This window comes from Adiantum capillus-veneris, chromosome 24 (assembly GCF_014529385.1).
Source record: "Adiantum capillus-veneris isolate H3 chromosome 24, ASM1452938v2, whole genome shotgun sequence".
NCBI classification, from domain to species: domain Eukaryota; kingdom Viridiplantae; phylum Streptophyta; class Polypodiopsida; order Polypodiales; family Pteridaceae; genus Adiantum; species Adiantum capillus-veneris.
In genome coordinates, this window is record NC_140954.1 from 139,543,033 (window position 1) to 139,565,549 (window position 22,517).

A 22,517-nucleotide genomic window follows, 5' to 3' on the forward strand; every position below is an offset into this window, starting at 1 on the left:
TCGGTAGAGACCTCTCTAGGAATTAGTTAGGAGTCGGTTGATTGTAGGTTGACACCTTATGCTTGCTTCCACGCGCCTGCGGGTCGAGCTTCGTCCTTAGCTCACATTACATGTTAGGTGAGTTCTCGCTGTGTTGACGTCCGTCGCGGCGTATCCGTCCAACAGGGCCATAAGGTGCCATTGTATAAAGTCAAGGGCCATAGGTTATTTCGCTCTATTCCAGTGAGAGATCCTATGGATCTAGGGCCACAATATGCCAATGCATAAGCTCAAGGGCCATAGGTTGCTCTCTATTGAAAATAGACTCTCTAGGGGGCCATAGAGTTCCCTTTAGTATAATGTGAGATCCTATGGACTTAGGGCCATAAGGTGCCAATGCATAAGGTCAAGAGCCATAGGTTGTTTCCCTCTATTCTAGTGAGGGATCAGTTGGACCTAGGGCCAATGGTCCCGATTCATAAGCTCAAGAGACATAGGTTTCTCTCTATTTCAAATAGAGATCCTATGGTCGTAGGGCTTCTGTAGTGCATATGTTCGTGCTCTTGAATGGCCCAAACAATCCTTGAGAGCTTCTACATTGACCCCTAAGCCATCCTCTATCCTTAAGGACATGGGTTCCTCTCTATTATGATGTGAGACCCTATGGCCCTACGGCCATAGGCTACCAATGTATAAGATCAAGTGCCCAAAGGATCTTTGAGAGATTCTACATTGACACATAGTCCGCCCTATGGACCTAGGGCCATAGAATTCCATTTAGTAAGATCCTATGGGCATAGGGCCATAAGGTTGGAATGTATAAAGTCAAGGGAAATAGATTGTTTCCCTCTATTCCACTGAGAGATTCTATGGACCTAGGGCCACATGGTTCCAAAATATAAGTTCAAGGTCCATAGGTTGCTCTCTATTGCAAATAAAGGTCCTATGCTCCTAGGGCCATAGGGCTACTCTAGTGCATATTTTGGTTCCCCTGAATGGCCCAAATACTCTTTGAGAGATTCTACATTGAAACCAAGGCTATCCTCTAGCCTAAAGGCCATAGGTTCCTCTCTAGTATGATGTGAGATCATATAAACTTAGGGCCATAAGGTACCAATATATAGGCTCAAGGGCCCAAAGGCTCTTTGAGAGCTTCTACATTGACACCTAGTCCACCCTATGGCCCTAGGGTGATAGGGTGCTCTTTAGTATGATGTGAGATCCTATGGACTTAGGTCCATAGGGTGTGTCCCTCTATTCTAGTAAGAGATCCTATGGACCTAGAGTCACAAGGTGCCAATGAATAAGATCAAGCGCCATAGGTTTTTCTCTATTGCAAATAGATATCCTATGGTCTAAGGGCCAAAGAGCTACTGTAGTGCATATGTTTGTGCCCTTGAATGGATCAAATGATTATTGTTGAGAGCTACCATGGTGCATACTTTGGTGCACTTGAATGGCCCAAATGCTCTTTCAGAGCTTCTACATTTACTCCTAGGCCATCCTCTAGCCTTAAGGTCATAGGTTCCTCTCTACTATGATGTGAGACCCTATGACCTTAGGACCATAGTCTACCAATGTAAACGCTCAAGGGCCCAAAGGCCCTTTGAGAGCTTCTACATTGACACATAGTCCACCATATGGCCCTAGGGCCATAGAGTGGCTTTTAGTATGATGTGAGATCCTATGGACTTAGATCCATAAAATTACAATGTATAAGGTCAAGAGCCATAGGTTGTTTCCCTCTATTCTAATGAGAGATCCTATGGACCTAGGGCCATAGGGTGCCAATGCATAAGCTCAAGGGCCATAGGTTGCTCTCTATTGCAACTAGATATCCTATGGTCCTAGGGCCCTAGGGATACCGTAGTGCATATGTTGGTGCCCTTGAATGGACCAAATGATTAGTGAGAGCTACCATAGTGCATATTTTGGTACATTTGAATGGCTCAAATGGTCTTTGAGAGATTCTACATTGACCCATAGGCCATCCTCTAGCCTTAAGGCAACATGTTCCTCTCTAGTATTATGTGAGACCCTATGTCCTTAGGGCCATAGGCTACCAATGTATAAGTTGAAGGGCCCAAAGCATCTTTGAGAGCTTCTACATTGACACATAGTCCACCCTATGGCCCTAGGGCCATAGAGTGCCCTTTAGTATGATGTGAGATCTTGTGGAATTAGTATGATGTGAGATCCTATACACATAGGGACATGAGGTGCCAATGTATCAGGTCAAGGGGCATTGGTTTTTTGGCCATAGTGCATATATGGGTGCCATTGAATGGACCAAATGATTATTGAGAGCTACCATAGTGCATATTTTGGTGCACTTGAATGGCCCAAATGCTCTTTGAGAGATTATACATTTACCCCTAGGCCATCCTCTATCCTTAAGGGCATATGTTCCTCTATACTATGATGTTAGATCCTATGAAGGGACATAGGGTACCAATGTATAATCTCCATTAGGAAAATTTTGAACTCATTTTTGGGCCTTTTAAGAGTGCCACGTCATCAAAGTTGTACAAAAGAAAGCAACTCGGTAGACCCCTCTAAATATTGCTTAGAACCCCATGATATGACCTATCATTTGAAAGTTCTTGAAAAATGGATTCTAAAGAGCCAAGGTCCGAAAAGTTTGGGTGACTTCTATGAAAGTTATGCCATTTTTTATCAATCATCCAGGTTTTGTTACCGTTACAGTAATCTAAAATCACCTTTTTCTATATCTACATGAAGGCAATGTCTGATACATGCATGCTATATATCAATAGATAGCATTTGAAGAGTAGATTCTAAATATCCAACCTCCGACAAGTTTGGATCTTATTTGCAAAAAAAAATTACCGATCCCCACTTTTTGAAAGCTATGCCACATCAACAATTCTTACAAGCCCCATTTTTGAGTCCAAACTTTTCCTAATGAAGGGATCAGAGGCTCTTTGAGAGCTTCTACATTGACACATAGTCCACACTATGGCCCTAGGGCCATGGACTGCCCTTTAGTTTGATGTGAGATCTATGGAATTAGGGCTATAAGGTGCCAATGTATAAATTCAAGGGACATAGGTTGTTTTCCTCTATTCCAATGAGGGATCATATGGACCTAGGGCCACAACAAGGTGCCAATGCATAAGGACAAGGGCCTTAAATTTCTCTCTATTAAAAATAGAGAGCGTATGGTCGTAGGACCATAGGGCTACCGTAGTACATATGTTGGTGCCCTTGAATGGCCCAAATGATTATTAAGAGATGCCATAGTGCATATGTAGGTGCTCTCAAATGGCCCAAATTCTCTTTGAGAGCTTCTACATTGACCCCTAGGCCATCCTCTAGACTTAAGCCCATAGGTGCCAATGAGTAATCTCAAGGGCACTAGTTTGTTGCCCCCTATTCCAATGAGAGATCCTATGGCCCTCTGGCCACAGGGTGCCAATGAGTAATCTCAAGGGCACTAGTTTGTTGCCCCCTATTTCAATGAGAGATTCTATGGCCCAAGGGCCATTGCGCTGAATGGTTCATATGTAGGTGCCCTTCTATGGCCCAAATTCTAATTGTGAGCTTCTACAGTAACACCTAGTCTACCCTATGGATTTAGGGCCATAAGGTGCCAATGTATAAGGACAAGGGCCATAGACCCGTTTCCCTCTATTTCAATGAGAGATCATATAGCCCTAGGGCCACAGGGTGCCAATGTATCTCAAGGTCCAATGGTTTCTCCCTTTTCCAATTAGAGATCCTATGTTCCTAAGGCCATAAGAGTACCGTGGTTCATATGTACGTACCCTTTAGTGGCCCAAATTCTCTCTTAGAGCTTCTACATTGACACCTAGTCCACACTATAGCCTTAGGTTCATAAGGTGTAAATGTAGAAGGACAAGGGCCATAGGTTGTTTCGTCGGGGGGTTCACTGTGTGTAAAACTACCATATCACGCGCGTTCAAGACATGTTTGTAAAACCCCATATCTGTGAATTTTGTTAAGAATATAATGTACCCTTTTCTTTTAGAATCTGTAATTTTTTTTCAAATTTGAAAAAATAATGCCCTTCTGTATATATATTTCTATAAGTTTCAAGAACATTAAATACCCTTCTGCTGAACTCACGTGATAGGTTACATTTTTTTTAGGTGACCTCCCTAGTGTTGTTTCCCTCTGTTTCAATGAGAGATTCTATGGCGCTAGGGACACATGGTGTCAATGTATGTCAAGGGCCAAAGGTTTCTCTCTATTCCAATTAGAGATCCAATGTCCATAGGGCCATAGGAATGTAATGGTCCATACATAGGTATCCTTCAGTGGTCCAAATGCTCTTTGAGAGATTCTATATTGACACCTATGCCACCCTATGTCCCTAGGGCCATAGGGTATCCTCTAGTATGATATGAGATTCTATGGCCTTGGGGCCAGAAAGTGACAATGTATCTAGACAAGGGCCATAAGTTGTTTTGCTCTATTCCAGTGAGAGATCATATGGTCCCAAGTCCATAGGGTGCAAGTGTATAATCTCAAGAGCCATATGTTGCTCTCTATTCCAAGTAGAGATCCTATGGCCTTAGGACAAGAGTTCTTCCATAGAGAAAATTTTGGTGCTCTTGAATGGCCCAAATGCTTTGAGAGCCTCTGCATTGACCCCAAGGCTATCTTCTGGCCCTAGGGCCATAGCTTCCTCTCTAGTAGGATGTGATATTCTATGTCTTTAGGGCCATAGGGCACCAATGTATATAAGCAGTTACTCTCTATTCCAAAGAGAGATGATATGGCTCTTGGGCCATAGGGCTCTAGTGGTGCATATGTAGGTGCCTCGGGGCCACAATGTAGCCAATGTGTCTCTCATGGTCTGTAGGTCCCTTTGGGGGCTAAGTGCCCCTGCGAGGCTCCTTTCTTGACACCCTATGGCCCTAGGGCCACAGTGTAGACAATTTGTCTCTCTTTCTTTGTAGGTTCTTGGGGAGCTTAGGTGCCCCTATGGGGCTTCTTTATTGGCACCCTATGGCCCTAGGGCCACAATGTAGCCAATTTGTCTCTCTTGCTCTATAGGTTCCTTGGGAACTTACGTGCCCCTATGGGGCTTCTTTCTTGGCACCATGTGTCCCAAAGGCCATATGGAGGGGCTATGGTAACTATTATATGTTTTTCAAAGTCATCATTTTTTAAATTATCAAAATTATTAATACTTAAAATGAGCTCTTTGCCTTTTCCACTTTGTCATTCTTTCTTTCCAACTCTATTGTCGCACCCTCTACCTATCCTCCTACAACGTTGTCCTCACCACGTCCTCCTACAACCTCAACATCTAGTGATTACAGGTACGCCATAGCTACTTTTCTTGTTTTTCTAGTTGTGGATTTTTCTGTTTTGTCTTGTTTTTGTGTTCAAGGAGTTGTGAATTTGACTTCCATTAGAACTTAATTAGATTTTAATTAGAGTTTTATGTTTTATCTCTTTTTGTGATTAGAGCGAGGAGGATCTGAATCTAATTAGAAGTTAACTAAAAACTAATTAAAATATGATAAGAATGTAATTAGAAAGTAACTAGAATGTAATTACCTGTGAGCTAGAGTGTCGGATTGGGAATGGACAAGCGATGGAGAGGAGGCTCGGCAAAGCACGGGAGAGGGATTTGTGGAAGTAAAAGAGAGAAGTGGTGTAGGAGACGAGGACAACATGGCGACAATGAGAGATGGTTGCAATGATAACAATGGTGACAGCGACGGCAAGGACAATGACCTCGGTGATGATTGCGGTAGATCTGTGCGCAAAAATTTGTACGACGATGACAACGACCACGGACCCTAAATCGGCAGATCTATGCACAGATTGATGACGACGGGTGGTGACGGTGATGGTGTAGGAAGAGAGAGAGAGAGAGAGAGAGGGGATGGATCTCTGTGTGTGCAATAGGTTCTTTGGAAGAAAACGGGAGAGAGAAAGAGAGAGGAAAGACGCCCAAAAGTTGTGGTAGAGAGACAGTGAGAGAGATAAGGTTACGTTAGGTCAAATTTCAAATTTCAAATTTTGACAGTAGTGGCTATTCACCCGGTTAGGCCACGCCTCGGTCTACTATAATTAATATTACTAGAGATATAGGCACTTGCTTGCACTGGGACATACCTCATCACTCCAAAACTTCGATAGCTTTTTCGGAAAAGAAATTGACGAAAGATTTTACCAGTGTCCTTATTTTGGCGATACGAGTGGAACAACACCCATGAAGCAAATTTGGACTACAGGATGAAAATTCACGTAGTAAAAAATACAGTGAAAATAGCCAAAATTCATAATTTTTGGTTCAAAAAATCTGTGCTTTTCTTTTTTGCCATAGGATGTACATATATTTGCCTTGAAACACCTAGAATGTACATCTATCCACCATAAGAACGTATAACGACATCTATCTGCCATGAAACTATTACCCTTTGGCCCAAAGGCCATAGGATGTACGTAGTTCCTGAGTATCCTTTGGCTCCCCTTGAGTAAAATCATGTGTACTCTTGGAAATGTAGGACGTGACCTTCCCTTTTGTGTAATTTATGTTCTTGCACAAATCATAAGTCGAAGGTAGAATATTTGATGGGATCGTTGAGACCCCTAACATTATAGCTTGCTACCTTCATGATTGGAGGGGGGGGGGGGGATTCAGGTGGAGTTGATATAACAATCGGGGTAACTTCATCATCAGCTTCATTGATTACCTCAATATTGATAGCTGGAGTATCATGCCAATTCTCCCTATAGTTTGTGACCACATTATCAATGGGTGCCAAGGTTTGACGCGAAGGAATATCTTGTAAGACATCATACACATTTGGCGATGTGTAAGCAAATGGTCTTGGCCTTGCTTTAAAAGTTGAAACCCATCAACATCAACTGGACGTTTTTCAACACCTGGGAGTTTCTCTCTCTCTCTCTCTCTCTCTCTCTCTCTCTCTCTCTCTCTCTCTCTCTCTCTCTCTCTCTCTCTCTTACTTCCAGTTGTATTGTGAGGGAAACGTGGAAAATAGAAAGCAAGCGGGCTTAGAAGCGTGGAAAGAAAAAAAGCAAGCCGGCATAAGTTATAAAGGAGGGATCAAGAGTCAACGTTGTCGAATCCTGAGCGAGAATGGACGTCGCCCTGTCTATTCTACAGAGAGGACAACCATTGATGAAAATAGAGATCGTATGATCCTAGCGCCATATGGCTACTGTAGTGCACATGTCTGTGCCCTTGAATGGACCAAATGATTATTGTTGAGAGCTACCATGGTGCATATTTTGGTGCACTTGAATATCCCAAATGATCTTTGAGAGCTTCTACATTTACCCCTAGGCCATCCTCTAGCCTTAAGGTCATAGGTTTTTCTCTAGTATGATGTGAGAACGTATGATCTTAGGGACATAGGCTACCAATGTAAACGCTCAAGGGCCCAAAGGCCTTTTGAGATCTTCTACATTGACACATAGTCCACCCTATGGCCCTAGGGCCATAGAGTGACCTTTAGTATGATGTGAGATCCTATCGACTTAGAGCCATAAAATTACAATGTATAAGGTCAAGAGCCATAGGTTGTTTCCCTGTATTCTAATGAGAGTTCCTATGGAACTAGGGCCACAAGGTGCCAATGCATAAGCTCAAGGGCCATAGGTTGCTTTCTATTGCATCTAGATATCCTATGGTCCTAGGGCCCTAGGGCTTCTGTAGTGCATATGTTGGTACCCTTGAATGATGCAGATGATTATTGAGAGCTACCATAGTGCATATTTTGGTGCACCTGAATGGCTCAAATGGTCTTTGAGAGATTCTACATTGACCCATAGGCCATCCTCTAACCTTAAGGCAATATGTTCCTCTCTAGTATTATGTGAGACCCTATGGGCTTAGGGCCATAGGTTACCAATGTATATGCTCAAAGGCCCAAAGGATCTTTGAGAGCTTCTACATTGACACATCGTCACACCCTATGGCCCTAGGGCAATAGAGTGTTCTTTAGTATGATGTGAGATCTTGTGCACTTAGTATGATATGAGATCGTGTAGACTTAGGGCCATCTGGTGCCAATGTATAAAGTCAAGGCGCATCGATTGTTTGGCCAAAATTCATATATGGGTGCCATTAAATGGCCCAAATGATTATTCAAAGCTACCATAATGCATATTTTTGTGCACTTGAATGGCCCAAATGCTCTTTGAGAGCTTCTACATTTACCCCTAGGCCATCCTCTAGCCTTAAGGGCATATGTTCCTGTCTAGTATGATATTAGACCCTATGGCCTTAGGGACATAAGGTACCAATGTATAATCTCAAGGGCCCAAAGGCTCTTTGAGAGCTTCTACATTGACACATAGTCCACCCTATGGCCCTAGGGCCATAGAGTGCCCTTTAGTATATAAAGTTAAGGGACATAGCTTATTTACCTCTCTTCCAACGAGGGATTATATGGACCTAGGGCCACAATAGGGTGCCAATGCATAAGCACAAGGGCCATAAATTTCTCTATATTGAAAATAGAGATCCTATGGTCCTAGGACCATAGAGCTACCATAGTACATATGTTGGTGCCCTTGAATGGCCCAAATGATTACTCACAGATATCATAGTGCATATGTAGGTTCTCTTGAATGGCCCAAATGCTCTTTGAGAGCTTCTACATTGACCCCTAGGCCATCCTCTAGCCTTAAGACCATAGGTACCTCTCTAGTATGATGTGAGATCCTATGGCCTTAGGGCCATAGGTTACCAATGTATAAGCTCAAGGTACTAGGTTGATTTCCTCTATTCCAATGAGAGATCCTATGGCCCTCTGGCCACAGGGTGCCAATGAGTAATCTCAAGGGCACTAGTTTGTTGCCCCCTATTTCAATGAGAGATTCTATGGCCCAAGGGCCATTGTGCTGAATGGTGCATATTTAGGTGCCCTTCTGTGGCCCAAATTCTAATTGTGAGCTTCTACATTGACACCTAGTCTACCCTATGGACTTAGGTCCATAAGGTGCCAATGTATAAGGACAAGAGCCATAGACCCGTTTCCCTCTATTTCAATGAGAGATCCTATGTCCCTAGGGCCACAGGGTGCCAATGTATCTCAAGGTCCAATGATTACTCCCTTTTCCAATTAGAGATACTGTGGTCCTAGGGCCATAAGAGTCCAGTGGTTCATATGTAGGTACCCTTCAGTGGCCCAAATGCTCTCTTAGAGCTTCTACATTGACACATAGTCCACACTATGGCCTTAGGTTCATAAGGTGCAATTGTAGAAGGACAAGGGCCATAGGTTGTTTCCATCTATTTCAATGAGAGATTCTATGGCCCTAGGGCGAGGTGTCAATGTATCTCAAGGGCCAAAGGTTTCTCTCTATTCCAATTAGAGATCCAATGGCCCTAGGGCCATAGGAATGCAATGGTCCATACATAGGTATCCTTCAGTGGTCCAAATTCTCTTTGAGAGATTCTATATTGACACCTATGCCACCCTATGTCCCTAGGGACATAGGGTATCCTCTAGTATGATATGAGATTCTATGGCCTTGGGGCTAGAAAGTGCCAATGTATCTAGACAAGGGCCATAAGTTGTTTCACTCTATTCCAATCTAAATTTTTTTCCCTCTATTCCAATGATAGATCATATGGACCCAAGTCCATAGGGTGCCAGTGTATAAGCTTAAGGGCCAAGGTTGCTCTCTATTGAAATTAGAGATCCTATGGCCTTAGGGCCAGAGTTCTACCATAGAGAAAATTTTGGTGCTCTTGAATGGCCCAAATGCTCTTTGAGAGCCTCTGCATTGACCCCAAGGCTATCTTTTGGCCCTAGGGCCATAGGTTCCTCTCTAGTACAATGTGATATCCTATGGATTTAGGGCCACAGGGTACCTATGTATAAGCTCAAAGACACTAAGTTGTTTCTCTCTATTCCAAAGAGAAATGATATGGCTCTTGGGCCATAGGGATGTAGTGGTGCATATGTAGGTGCCTTAGGGACACACTGTAGCCAATGTGTCTCTCATGGTATATAGGTCCTTTGGGGCCTAGGTGCCCTTATGAGGCTCCTTTCTTGTCACCCTATGGCCCTAGGGCCACAATGTAGCCAATTTGTCTCTGTTGCTCTGTAGGTTCCTTGGGAGCTTAGGTGCCCCTATGGGGCTTCTTTCTTGGCACCCTATGGCCCTAGGGCCACAATGTAGCCAATTTGTCTCTCTTGCTCTATAGGTTCCTTGGGAGCTTAGGTGCCCCTATGGGGCTTCTTTCTTGGCACCCTGTGGCCCAAAGGCCATATGGAGGGGCTATGGTGGCTATTATATTTTTTTCAAAATCATCATTGTTTAAAATTATCAAAATTATTAATACTTAAAATGTACTCTTTAAAAGTTAAAACTTAAAGTTCTTTTCCTTTTCCAGTTTGTTATTCTTTTTTTCCAACTCTATTGTCGCACCCTCTACCTATCCTCCTACAACATTGTCCTCACCACATCCTCCTACAACCTCAACATCTGGTGAATACAGGTACGTTGTGAGCGGGATGGAAAAACACAGAACACCTCTATAACGACCCGACATACACTCTTGGGAAGATACACACACACACTAGGGGGCACCACTCGGCTTACACAACACACCTGGCCGAGACAGGAAACACACCTATGGAGTGAGAGGAGAGAAACTATCCACTTGCCCACTCCACACAGAGACACACACACACACACACCCAAAAAACTCATCTCAAAAGAGGAGAACTTCTGATGTTTAGATACAAATGAGCTTGGGCCAAAACCAATGGGCAAATAGCTCACACAAAATGGGTAAAATATACCAGATACAATCACAAATTGGAGCAGAAGCTTCCCTCATAGGAGAAACTTACACAGAAAAAATAGCAGAAAAAGAGTGAGAAATTTTGAAAAATGGAAAGCGCCATTGCGTCTGGAACGGCCCAAAACCCCAGTCTACAATGTCAAAGTGCTCAAATCTGACCTCGGATGAGCAGTTTACGGCCAAAACAGGCTCCAAAAACCCCAAAAACACAGTTGCGGTTTTTCCTCCTCTCTTCTCCACGTTGTTTCTAGTATTCTCTCTGTTTTTTCAGTTCCCACACTTAGCTTTATTACTTGGGCACCCTTGGCCTTTTAGATGACCTCAAACGGACCCCGAACAGGCCAAAAACTGACCTCGCAGTGCATAGTTGTCACCCTGCTACATCCATGTGCACACCTGGCACTTAAATTTTTCCAATAATGCATCCCACTACCACGTGAAGTGGCCCCAAAATATGGTACTCATGATGAACTTTCTGCATAATTATCACAAGAAAACATCCACGTTGTGTCCATACTTATCCACGTGCAACTATTGACCCCGTTCGACCCTGTGACGCCACTAGATTCCATCTGACGCACCTGCTTACCTCATGTCGTTGACCCACGGATAGCTTCCTCGAGTTTTATGTGCTACCAACTCTTCCTTATTGTAGAAAAAACACACTGGTACTAGTAATAGTGAAAATCGATGCACTATGTACATGTTGTCCTACCTGTACACATGTGGGCCCCACATAACCACCTGGCTCTGGAAAATGGGCAATCCTTTATTCGATGCACCATGCATGTGTATGTACATATGTGCAATCCCTTGCTCCAAAAAACTCCTGACATAATTTGCCCATCCCCTAGCCTGCTAGATCATTCATGATCAGCAGCAGCAAAAAGCAATATGAGACTCGTAGCGTCACAAGTCTCCTCATCCTTCACCAACACTGTTTGATCCACAGACAGCTCATCTTGCTCCACCATAATTAACCTGGCATGATACAATTTAAGATGCAATACATTTACCCTTGACTTATGTAGAACCCCATCCAAGTTAGCCAACTGATATGTACCATTCGGAAAACACTCCACTACCTTGAAAGGGCCTTCCCACTTAATTTGAAACTTCTTTTGGAAGGTGTTGTCCAGCTTACTGTTGTAGCGCAAAACCAAGTCATGCTTCTTGGTACCCTTACTTTTGACCTTTTCATTTATCTTTGCCAAATCCTTATCTTGCATCTGTCCATAATGCTCCAATGCGCTCATCCTATCCAACTGAACCTCTTGTAACTGCAAGAGCCTCTCTTTGAATGCATCACTAGGCGGCCCAAGCAACTTCTCTAACATCTTGACTGCAGGCAACTCTACTTCCACAGGCAATAGTGCTTCCTTTCCATACACCAAATGAAATGGAGTAAACCCTGTACCTCACTACAACAAAAAAAGGTGTCATCGACGCAGATATTGATGCAGCGCGTCGCTATATGCGTCGTTGTGAACCTGTCGCTATTTGCGACGCTGATTGCCACGTTGTTAGCGACGCATATTTCCACGCTGTTAGCGACGCATATTTCCACGCTGATAGCGACGCAGATTGCCACGCACATAGCGACAACCATAACATAATTTTTTTTTCTTGGGCAGAGGGCAGGTAGCTTGGCCTGTGCCCAATTAAAAGATGGACACAGCCACAGCCAGACTTCCTGCCCTCTGCCCAAGAAAGCGAGCAGCACCAAAATCAACCATGCTCCTGCGCGCAAAAATTTCGGCAGAGTTTTCTTTGTTTTTACATAAACTATTAAAAAAAAACCATATCATGTATACGCCTCCTACATGCTATCCATGTAGAATCTCACATGAGATTTAAGGCCAATGAAAGACAACCGTACCAATTGAAAAGCATAACCATAACTTAAAACCATAACCGGCCATAACCACTTCTATCAAAACCATAATGCAGATAACCATAACCATAAACCAAATTAACAATAACCATAAGCATAACCAGAAAGGGAAACAATAATTGTCTATACAATGACAATGACAATAATCATAACCATAAGGGAAACAATAAATGTCTGAACACTAACTGTCTGTACAAAAAAGAGACACAGAAGCGTGTCTGTGTCTCACACAGCATATATGAAATCTGGTCCACTAATGACTAGGCGTCGCAACCTGCACATAGGACAACTCACAAAATTAGTATTGATATTACTTCACATATACTGACTTAATTAAATCAACTCACACATATTAACGTCTCACCTCAAGCGATCATCGAGACTGTAAGGCCTCCCAATCTACAGGCTCTCCTGAAGCTTCAAGATCATTCAGTACTTCATAGATACCTCTGCGATATCCATCTGACTCCTCCTCGCGTGTCGGAGCTCGATGCATCGCAAGATTCTGCGTTTATACAAAAATCAAAGTAATAAGAATACATGATTCATCGCGTTTTAAAAAACGCCATAGTTAAGATTGGATTAGAAAGTCGTTCGACTTCGCCTGAAATCCTATCGCTCCCTATTGCGTCTCTCTTTCTCTTCTTTGTACCTTTCAAGCCATTTTTGCATCGGCGCTGAATTTAGTATACAGAACTTCATGATCTTTTCTCGCATGGCCAGGTTCATTTTCTTCGGCACCCCTTGCCCTTGCGGCTCCTCTCCCACCAGTCTTGCATCCTCCTCATCGCTCCACAATCGAGGCATTTCTGGGTCAGAAACGGATAGAAATTCGGTCGTCAATACAAGAGACTCTTGCACCATCCATCCTTCTGCCATGCTCCCCTCTGGACACACTTTTTGGCGAACAAAACCCTTAAGTGTTTTCATGAACCGCTCTAGAAAGAATATCCAACGGCTGTGGACTATACCTGCCACTGCAACCTCATCTACTACATAGATGAGCAAGTGCATATGGATAGTTAGGCAGCTCGTGGGTAGATACTTCTCAATCATGCAAACTGCCTCAATGGAGTTAGCCCTTGCGACTGCAATAGATTCCTCCCGTATCTCCTTGGAAGAGATCCACCACACTAGCTCTGAAATCTTGTATTTGCAGGTCCGCACTTCCTCCGTTAAACACCCCTTGATCGCAATTGGAAGAATGAATTGCAAGAACTTATGCAAGTCATGTGATTTCAACCCTGAAAGTTGATCGTCACGTGTGAATGCTGTCTTGAGACATCGCATGTATCCTGTTGACGTCCTGAACTCTAAAATCACCCTTTTCACTTGTTGCTCTTTGTTTTTTAGCAATACCCATGGCGCTCTTGGAAGTTTTGTTTGGCCAGTTGCATTGGTGAAAGGCCACAGCTCTGGCATCTTTCCAACTGACTGCAAATCATCTCGTGAAGCTCGATTGTCTTTCATTCCCATGATTGTCTTCTAGAGGAGCTCTCCCACATTCTTGAATATATGCAATGGATCCAGCAAATGGTTAATTAGTAGATCACCCTAGTACGGCAACGTATGGAGAATGGACAAACGTTTCATTCCTGGACCAGGTTGCCCCTCATGTTGCTCCCATCGGTGACACCACTCTTGTACATGCATAGGACGACATTCGACGCGACCAAGCTGGCCTTCGCGCAAGTGATGGCCATCTGGAAGATAACGGTGGTGGCCTTGATAAATTGTCTTTCGAAGAGAGGTAGAATAACGCACATCCAAAGACTGCCCGCAAATTGGATATGCATTGTATCCCGAAGAGGTCAGTCCTACATATATTAAAGCATGAATCAGGCCAAGGCAAAGGGCTTGCGAATAGCGAGAATTTTGTAGATCAATAACCATTACCAGAAGCTTCTCCGTATCCTGGCCAATCATGCATAGTCCACATAAGAAGTCCATGGATCCGTGCATGATGTTGTCCTACTGGTTCAACCGCATCTGCTATGTCGATCCCATGCCATAACTCCTGGAGCTCGTCAACTAGTGGATCTAGATAAACATCCATGTTTTTTGCCTTGAACTTACCAGGTACAATCAAGCTTAAAATCAAATGACCCTTCTTGATAGCAAGCCACGGCGGGAGGTTGTAATTGATAAGGCACACAGGCCAAGTGCTCCAGGACGAGCTTCTCAAGCCAAATGGATTGACTCCATCCATTGCCATGCCCAAACGCAAATTGCGTGGTTCACTCTTAAAATGTGGCCAGGTATCTTCAATGTGCCTCCAAGCCTTTGAATCAGCGGACACCCTAAATGTTGCGTTAGTGGATCTATTCATAGAATGCCACCGCATCAACTTTGCAATGGAACCACGACGAAACATGTTTTTTATCCTAGGAATAATAGGGAAATGCCGAAACACTTTAGCTGGCACTGTCTTGCCAACTGCATCTTGTTTGTAGCGCATTGCTCCGCACTTAGGACACGACAGACAATTTGCAAATTCATTGTGAAAAAGAATGCAGGTGCGTTGTCGGGGGATAAGTGTTTGCAACTTGAGCCAGGTCAGCACCGGGCTGCTGGCTGTGGAAAAATTGAGAGCGAAAAATTATCGCACCGCACAATACAACAGCAATTAATTACTCGGTAATATTGTTGACGCACAAAACTTGCTTGAAAATTAGTAACACTGGCGAAACTGATACGCAATCAAGAAGAAGTGTCGTTAAGGACACCATTAAATAATGCTAAGGATAGTTAAGGAGCTTAAATTCCCATTACCAATCACTCCGGGCCGTTAATGGCTCTGCATTTCATTAAAAAAAAAAGATAATTAAACTAATTTGTCTGCTGACGAGGAAAATCCTATTGTGTCGATTCCATCTGTTGGATTTTTCTTCAATCACTGTCTATGCCGAAGATTATTTCTTTTCCTATGACTGCTTACAAGCCCTTGTTGATCTCTCCTTGCCTAATCCGATGAGAAATAGTCTCCTTGGTTGCCTTGGTTGCAAAGCCCTTGCTTGAGCCTTGACGAGATCGATAGAGAGTGAGCTCGCCCTTGCCTAGATTGGAGATTGAGAGAGAGAGCTCGCCCTTGGCCTTGATTGGAGAGTGAGAGAGAGAGAGCTCGCCCTTGCTTTGGTTCGATTGAAGGTCAAGGGAGAGAGCTCCTTCTTCTTGCTTTGGTTGGATTCGAGATCAAGAGAGAGAGCTTCTTCCTCGTAACGCACATGCAAAAAGAGCCGCCCTCCCCCCTAATAATAGCGTGCCTTCCCTAGCAGTGGCGCCTGGCGCTAATGACGTGGCATGAATCGTCTCTATGACGTGGCAGTGCCGGGATTGGCCTTCGTAAAATCTGCCGCTATCGGTCTCACTCGGAGCGCCCTCGCGAGATCTGCAACTTACGTTTCTTCGCCGAGCCTATCTGAGCACGCCTGTGCCCTGCGCGAGCATCCCAAGCTCATCCCCGCCTGCTGTTCACTGCCGCCATGCTTTTTTTGTCCTTTTTTCTTCTTTTGCTTACACACCCCTTAAACTTAGGGCCCCATTTACCATGGCTTTGGGCGGCCGGGCTCCCTTTAGTTGGGCGGCCAGTTGAATTCTTGATATGGGCGGCAGCCTTTGGGCGGCCGATATAGTTTCAGTGGGCGGCCCTTAAAGGGTGCCCCATTTGGCATGCATAGCTTCACTTTATTTGACATGAGGCCTTGATCAAAGCTTTGATACACAAAAATAAGGCATTATATTTGGCATACATATCATGCTTTCGTAAAGGCGCCATAGTTGGTATACGCAATGGTCAAATCATTGTTCAGAGTGACATACCAACCAAGCAACCCTTGACTGACAATAACATCCGGATTCCAAAATTCATCCTGCTTAGTTGTGCCGGCAAAGCTGACAGCGGCCTCAAGCCATATTACCTCATGATCCCGAACTCAATCTGACAAGCCATTAATTCCTTTAGACTTCTCAAACTGCAGAGAGCGCATACAAACCCTACTGAGGCTATAAAAATCCCATATGTCACTCCGATCGAGCGAACTGAACTGGTACGGAGCTGGCCCTCGGTGAATTTTTAACGGCTAATATCTTGGCGACCGGGACTCCGATCACTGACCTGAAAGGACCAACGCGCTCCACAAAGTAAGCACTTCAGGCCCGTGCATTCATTTCAATTCTCTCACCTCAGCTACAGTTGCCTAATCCGGTATGGATCTGCAATCGACTTAAACTTTAAAATGCCATAACTTTTTCACCGTAGCTTCAATCGACGAGCCGTAAAGACAGGATGGTAGAGCAGTTTAAGCACTGCAGTTTTAGGTCATAATCTTCCATCTATACTCACTTCAATAATAACACTTTTGAGCATCATTAAGGCATGTTTTGGCTCTTTCAGCCGCATTTGACATACATTTAGCATTGAACTTGGCCTGTTACCAGGCCCTAATCACTGTTCATTAATCCTGTAAGCTTCAAACAAACTTGATGTTCATTTTCCTGGCATCTTTCTTAGCATGGGAGCAGAGCTGCACAACAGCGTGCATACAATATTGGGCAGGTACGCATTGTTTATGAAATTACTATCAATATTTTTATGCTTCCAGTGTGGTAGCCAACTAGACAAGGTTGACAATTATAGGGATTAATTTTCTTTTCACTAATTTGTTTAAAATAACAATGGCATACAATGTACTCCTTCTAGTATGGTATCCTACTAGACAAGGTTGACAATTATTGGGATTAATTTTCTTTTCACTAATTTGTTTAATATGACAATGCCATGCAATGCAGCAAGCAAGGCTCCATGAATTTATTTGGCCATTGATTTCATTGGAAAGTCTCTCTTGGACATGTCCTCTTTGTGTACCAAGATGAGGGAAGAAGCAAGGATTTAAGGAGCACAACTCCATGCATTGAGTGCATACTCAATCCAAAGTCATTATAGCTTGCCAATGTGCAGACAAATAGGTATGTGAAGAACATTAAAAGCACAATCATGACACCACATGTTGCGACTTTCGATGCCAAGGACAATGGTTACAAAAATCGGTAAGTATGTTACCTTTTAAGTTCAAGTCTTGAACTTATTCACTTTTGCAAGAGTTTCTACAATGCCAACATGAGAAGCAAATGGTGCTTCAATTGAGTAGATATCGACAGTAAGATGAAATTGGATAGCTAAGCTTCCTGAGCTATCTATTTCTAGATTGGAAAATCTAAGGATTTTCAATTAGATGTACTCTTCGGCAAGGCCAATTTTCTTTACAAAAGATCGACAAGGTCAACTAGTTTTTTGCTTTGACATATGTGTGTAACCAAGAGCACCTATTAGCTATGAGCACTCAGGTTGCGTTCTGTCTCATCTCTTTGATTATTTTTGTAAAGCAAAGCTTCACTTTAGGGAATCTTACATGGAAGTTTCCAAAGTTTGGAATATGCTATTAGCATACAGATTCGAGAAGCTTGGCTCCATGTCTATCTGATATTCTCTTAGAGGTTGGTATGACTAGACTATGATAGCTTTCAGCATACATGGCTATGATCCAGATTCATGAGATGACCATTCATCTCAAGGGGGAGACAAGGTTAGTAAATTTCAAGTTATGCTTGTTTGTTTCTATGATTTAACCTTTTATTTCTAAAATATTTCTATATTGTGCAATGCAAAGTGCTTTGCCAGACTTCAGGCAAAGCAAGGCTTCTCTTATGTGCCAAGTGTAATGTCTCGTAATCCCATGGATAGACTTGGGTAATCCATGGATATACTCTCCCATTGTGAATTTGAAATAGGCAATGACTGCAGTAATCCAGGTTTCTTCCCTCTATCATACTTGGTCTTTTGGCATACCACACATTTTGAAACATACTCTTGTATATTCATTTTCATGGTAGACCAATAGAAATACGTCTCTACTCCTAAGAGAGTACGTTGAATTCTTTTGTGCCCTGCATAAGGAGGAGCATGGGATTCATACATGACTTTCTCACAAAGGGAGTGGGTACCACATAGCCTATTATCGTGGAGAAGATAACTATCCTGCAAGGTGAAAGGTTCCTCTTTCTTCCCCAAAGCAAGGGATGACATTATATTTCTAAAGTCAGGGTCAGTAGCATACTCATCTATCATAGAAGATAGATCATTGTTTGTTGCTATAGACACTGCATTAACTTTTGGTTGTCATGTGAAAGTGCATCGGACACTTGATGCTTACCAGTAATGTGAGCAATGTGAAAATTAAATTGTGAAAGAAAATCTGCCCAGCTCATTTGTATGTCGAAAAGCTTGATTTTGTGTCATGAATTAATTGAGACTTTGTTGGTATGTTTATAAAATGAATGGAGTCCCTGATAAATAGTGCTTCCATGTGTATAGGGCATGTAGAACAATTAAAATCTCTTTCTTGTAAATGCATAAGACCCCGTTCATCCATATTGAGCCTTTGACTCTCATATACTATGGCATGCCTTTCTTGAAGTAGGATGCTCCAAGGAAATCACTACAAGCATCACATTGGACCTCAAATGGCTTTGAAAGATCGGGAAGCATGAGGACTGGGTGGAAGGTAAGCTTCTCTTTGAGGTTGTCAAAAGAATTTTTCTCCTTAGCAGTTCATGAATACTTAACATTCTTCTTTGTTAAGTCATGTAATGGTACTTCTGTTTGAGAAAATTTTTCTATGAAGTGTCTATAGTATGCACACATACCAATAAAGCTTGTTAGCTCATGTAGATTCCTTGGATTAGTTCATGCTTTTATTACCTCTAACTTTGATGGATCCATACGGATACCATCTTGTGAGATAATATGACCTAAGTATTGAATCTCTTGAAGGAAAAAATTGGCTTTTCTTTTGGTTGAGAAAAAGCTTGTTCTCCCTCAAGGCTTGAAAACTCACTTGGGAGATGTTGCTTGTGTTCCTCCAAGGACTTGGAGTAGATGATGATATCATCAAGTGAATTTGCAGTAGATCTAAAGATATTTTCCATTAATTGATTGAGCGTGGCTGGTGCATTAATCAAGCCAAAAGGCATGACTAGATATTCATAAAGGCTAAACATTGTACAAAATCATGGTCTTTAGGATATCTTCATCCACTATCCTTATTGATGATAGCCACTTTTAGGTCAATCCTACTGAAGTAGGTAGAACCTTGTAGCTTCTCAAACAAATCTTCTACCCGAGGCACGGGAAATCTATTTTTGATAGTGATATGGTTTAGCGCTCGATAGTCCACACACATACGGTATGTACCATCTTTATTTTGCACTAAAAGGAATCGAGAACAAAAGGGAGAGAAGCTAGGCCTCACCATCCCTTTGTCTACCAATTCTTGTACTTGCCTCATAATCTCCTCTTGTTCAGCTTGGGAAAGTTGATAAGAAGGCTTCTTAGGTGGTGAGCTTCCTGGTAGGAGCTCAATTCGATGGTCATCATCCCCTCGTTTTGGAGGTAAGTCCATAGGGATATCATCGATGAACACATCTTGGAACTCTTTTTAGAAAATTACACAATTCTAACTCTTCTTGATTCCTACCATTTACATTTGATGAAACATTAGGACTTTTTAGGGGATCTTTGACAAATATCATGTACACAAAAACTGAGCTCTTCATTGAAGTATCAAACGCAGGAGGATTTACAAGTGGTATAGTACGACCAGACTCACTAGCATCTATATACATGTTCTTTTCCCTATAGGTGAAGTAGACTCTCCTTTCAGGGAACTTCATGTTGGCAACCATGGAGTTGAACCATGGTGCCCCTAGGATAGCATCGAGCATCCTCATGTAGGAGAGGAGAGATGAAAAAGTCTTCTTTGTTGACATATCTTTGAACATGGAGCCTCAATTCCCAATCAAGGAGTAACAGAGGCTCACTATCCCTTGAGCAATGTCGTCTGTTACAATATCTCCCATCTCAAAAGCTTGAATGCCCAACTTGGTGTCCAACTTCATTGATATAAAGATGTGAGTAGATCCAGGGTGAAACAAGATGAAGGCATCAAGATCCCTTACCTTTCCCCAAGCATAGGAGAGAGGTGATCCTTTGCAATGAGCATCCTCTTTTGGACCTTCGAGGGTGGAAGCTATAGGAGTCTCATTGCGAGCATTTCTCTTGGGGAAAGAATGGTAGCCATGTCCTTGCTCCCCACACTTAAAACATTTATGGTCCTTGAAAAAGGATTCAAGCTCTTCAACAGAGATTTTATTTTTACCTTTGTAAACTCCCTTCTGCTTGGACCGATTGTTGTTGTTGCTGTTGGAATTGCCTTGGGAAGAATTTTGGGCATTGGTTATTCCCTTTGCATCACTCTTGTCTTTGTTTTCCATGGGCTTGACATTTCGTCTAAACCCTTGTTGTAAATTGATGCACAAAGCAGCCATGATGTGGTGGATTACTTCGATGATAGAACTAGGCCACTGAGAGTTGACATACTCAGCCATCTCTTCAAGTAATCCCACACAGAATTGTTGCTTTTGCTCGGCAAAGTCTATCTTTTGAAAGACACTATCCTTGAGATGTAAATCCCAAAACTTTTCTACATATTTGTGGATAGGCTCATGAGAGAGAAGCTTCAAAATGCACCATTCGCTAAGCACTTTGTACTTTGCATCGCTTGCAAGAAATTGCTTCATGATGGAAACTCGTAAAGATTTCCATGTCTTTGGGGTTTTGCGGTTTCCACAAAGGCTAGCCCACCATTGACAAGCCAATTAGGAAGTGCATAGCTATATGGCTTTGCTTGGAGGACTCTTTGAACCAATGGCCGCATCAAATTGCTAGATGAAGGCCAAGACTTTGTCGATAGCACCAAAGGTGCCATCATAGGTGAGAAAAGAGATACTCTTTCCTCCCTCTTTGAACTTCTTGCTTTTGTGACCTTTGCCATGCAGGGTATGATTTGTGATGTCCACCCCTCTTGTATTCTCTAGGAGAATAGCCATAGCTTTTGTCGGAAGAGGAGGAAGGTGAAGAAGAAGGATAAGAGGGTGATCTGTTTCTTGCCCTTTTCTTCCTTTGTTTCCTCTCTTCTGTTTTGGAATGAGGAGGAGAAAGACTGTGGACTGAACGTTTCCTCTTTGAAGGAGTTGGAGATCTTCTAGACCACCGTCTTTGTGGAGCCACTTCTTCAAAGGAAATTAGGGATTTATTACTTTATTATTCTTTGGATTCCTTATCTTGTATGGGAGAGAGTCTTATTTTGGGGGTCTCATCAAGAGGCCTCCTAAGCTCTCTCTCCTCTTGGAGAGGAAGGGTAATCCCATAAGCGCGAAGTTGTTGAGTAGCTTCGGCTTGCCAAGCAGGGTTGCCCATAGCTTGTTGCAAGATAGTAACAAGATAATTGACAAACATGGGGGCATCATCATTAGCACCTTCATGTGAAAAATAAGTTTCCAATGTTCACTCTACTCTCTTGGTTATTGTTAGCCATGCAAATTATACTTATGTGATTACTTAGGGTATTCTTTGGCAATTCAAAACCTTAGTTGCTACTACTCTTAGCCTTTGAAAATCATCACTTAAGTATCTACACCCATGGCTCAAATTGGTTAATTATAGAGAGTAGTGGAGTGGGTCTAATATTGCAGAGTTTTTGAGGGATAGCTCCTTTCAGACTTCTTATGGCTCAAAAATGGTAAAGCTGTAGGCAAGTCTAAAAAGACTCCATTTTTAAGATCAAATCTCCCAAGGTGTGCACCATATCCCACATAGTGGGCTCAACAAAATCGATAACACATCCGAGTCCCACTTACTCTAATATAATGAAGAAAATCAACCATGTATAGGCTACTAAAGGACCTCTGTTCTTAAGCAAGAAAAGAGAAACAAACGCTCTGATACCATTGTAATGGAAT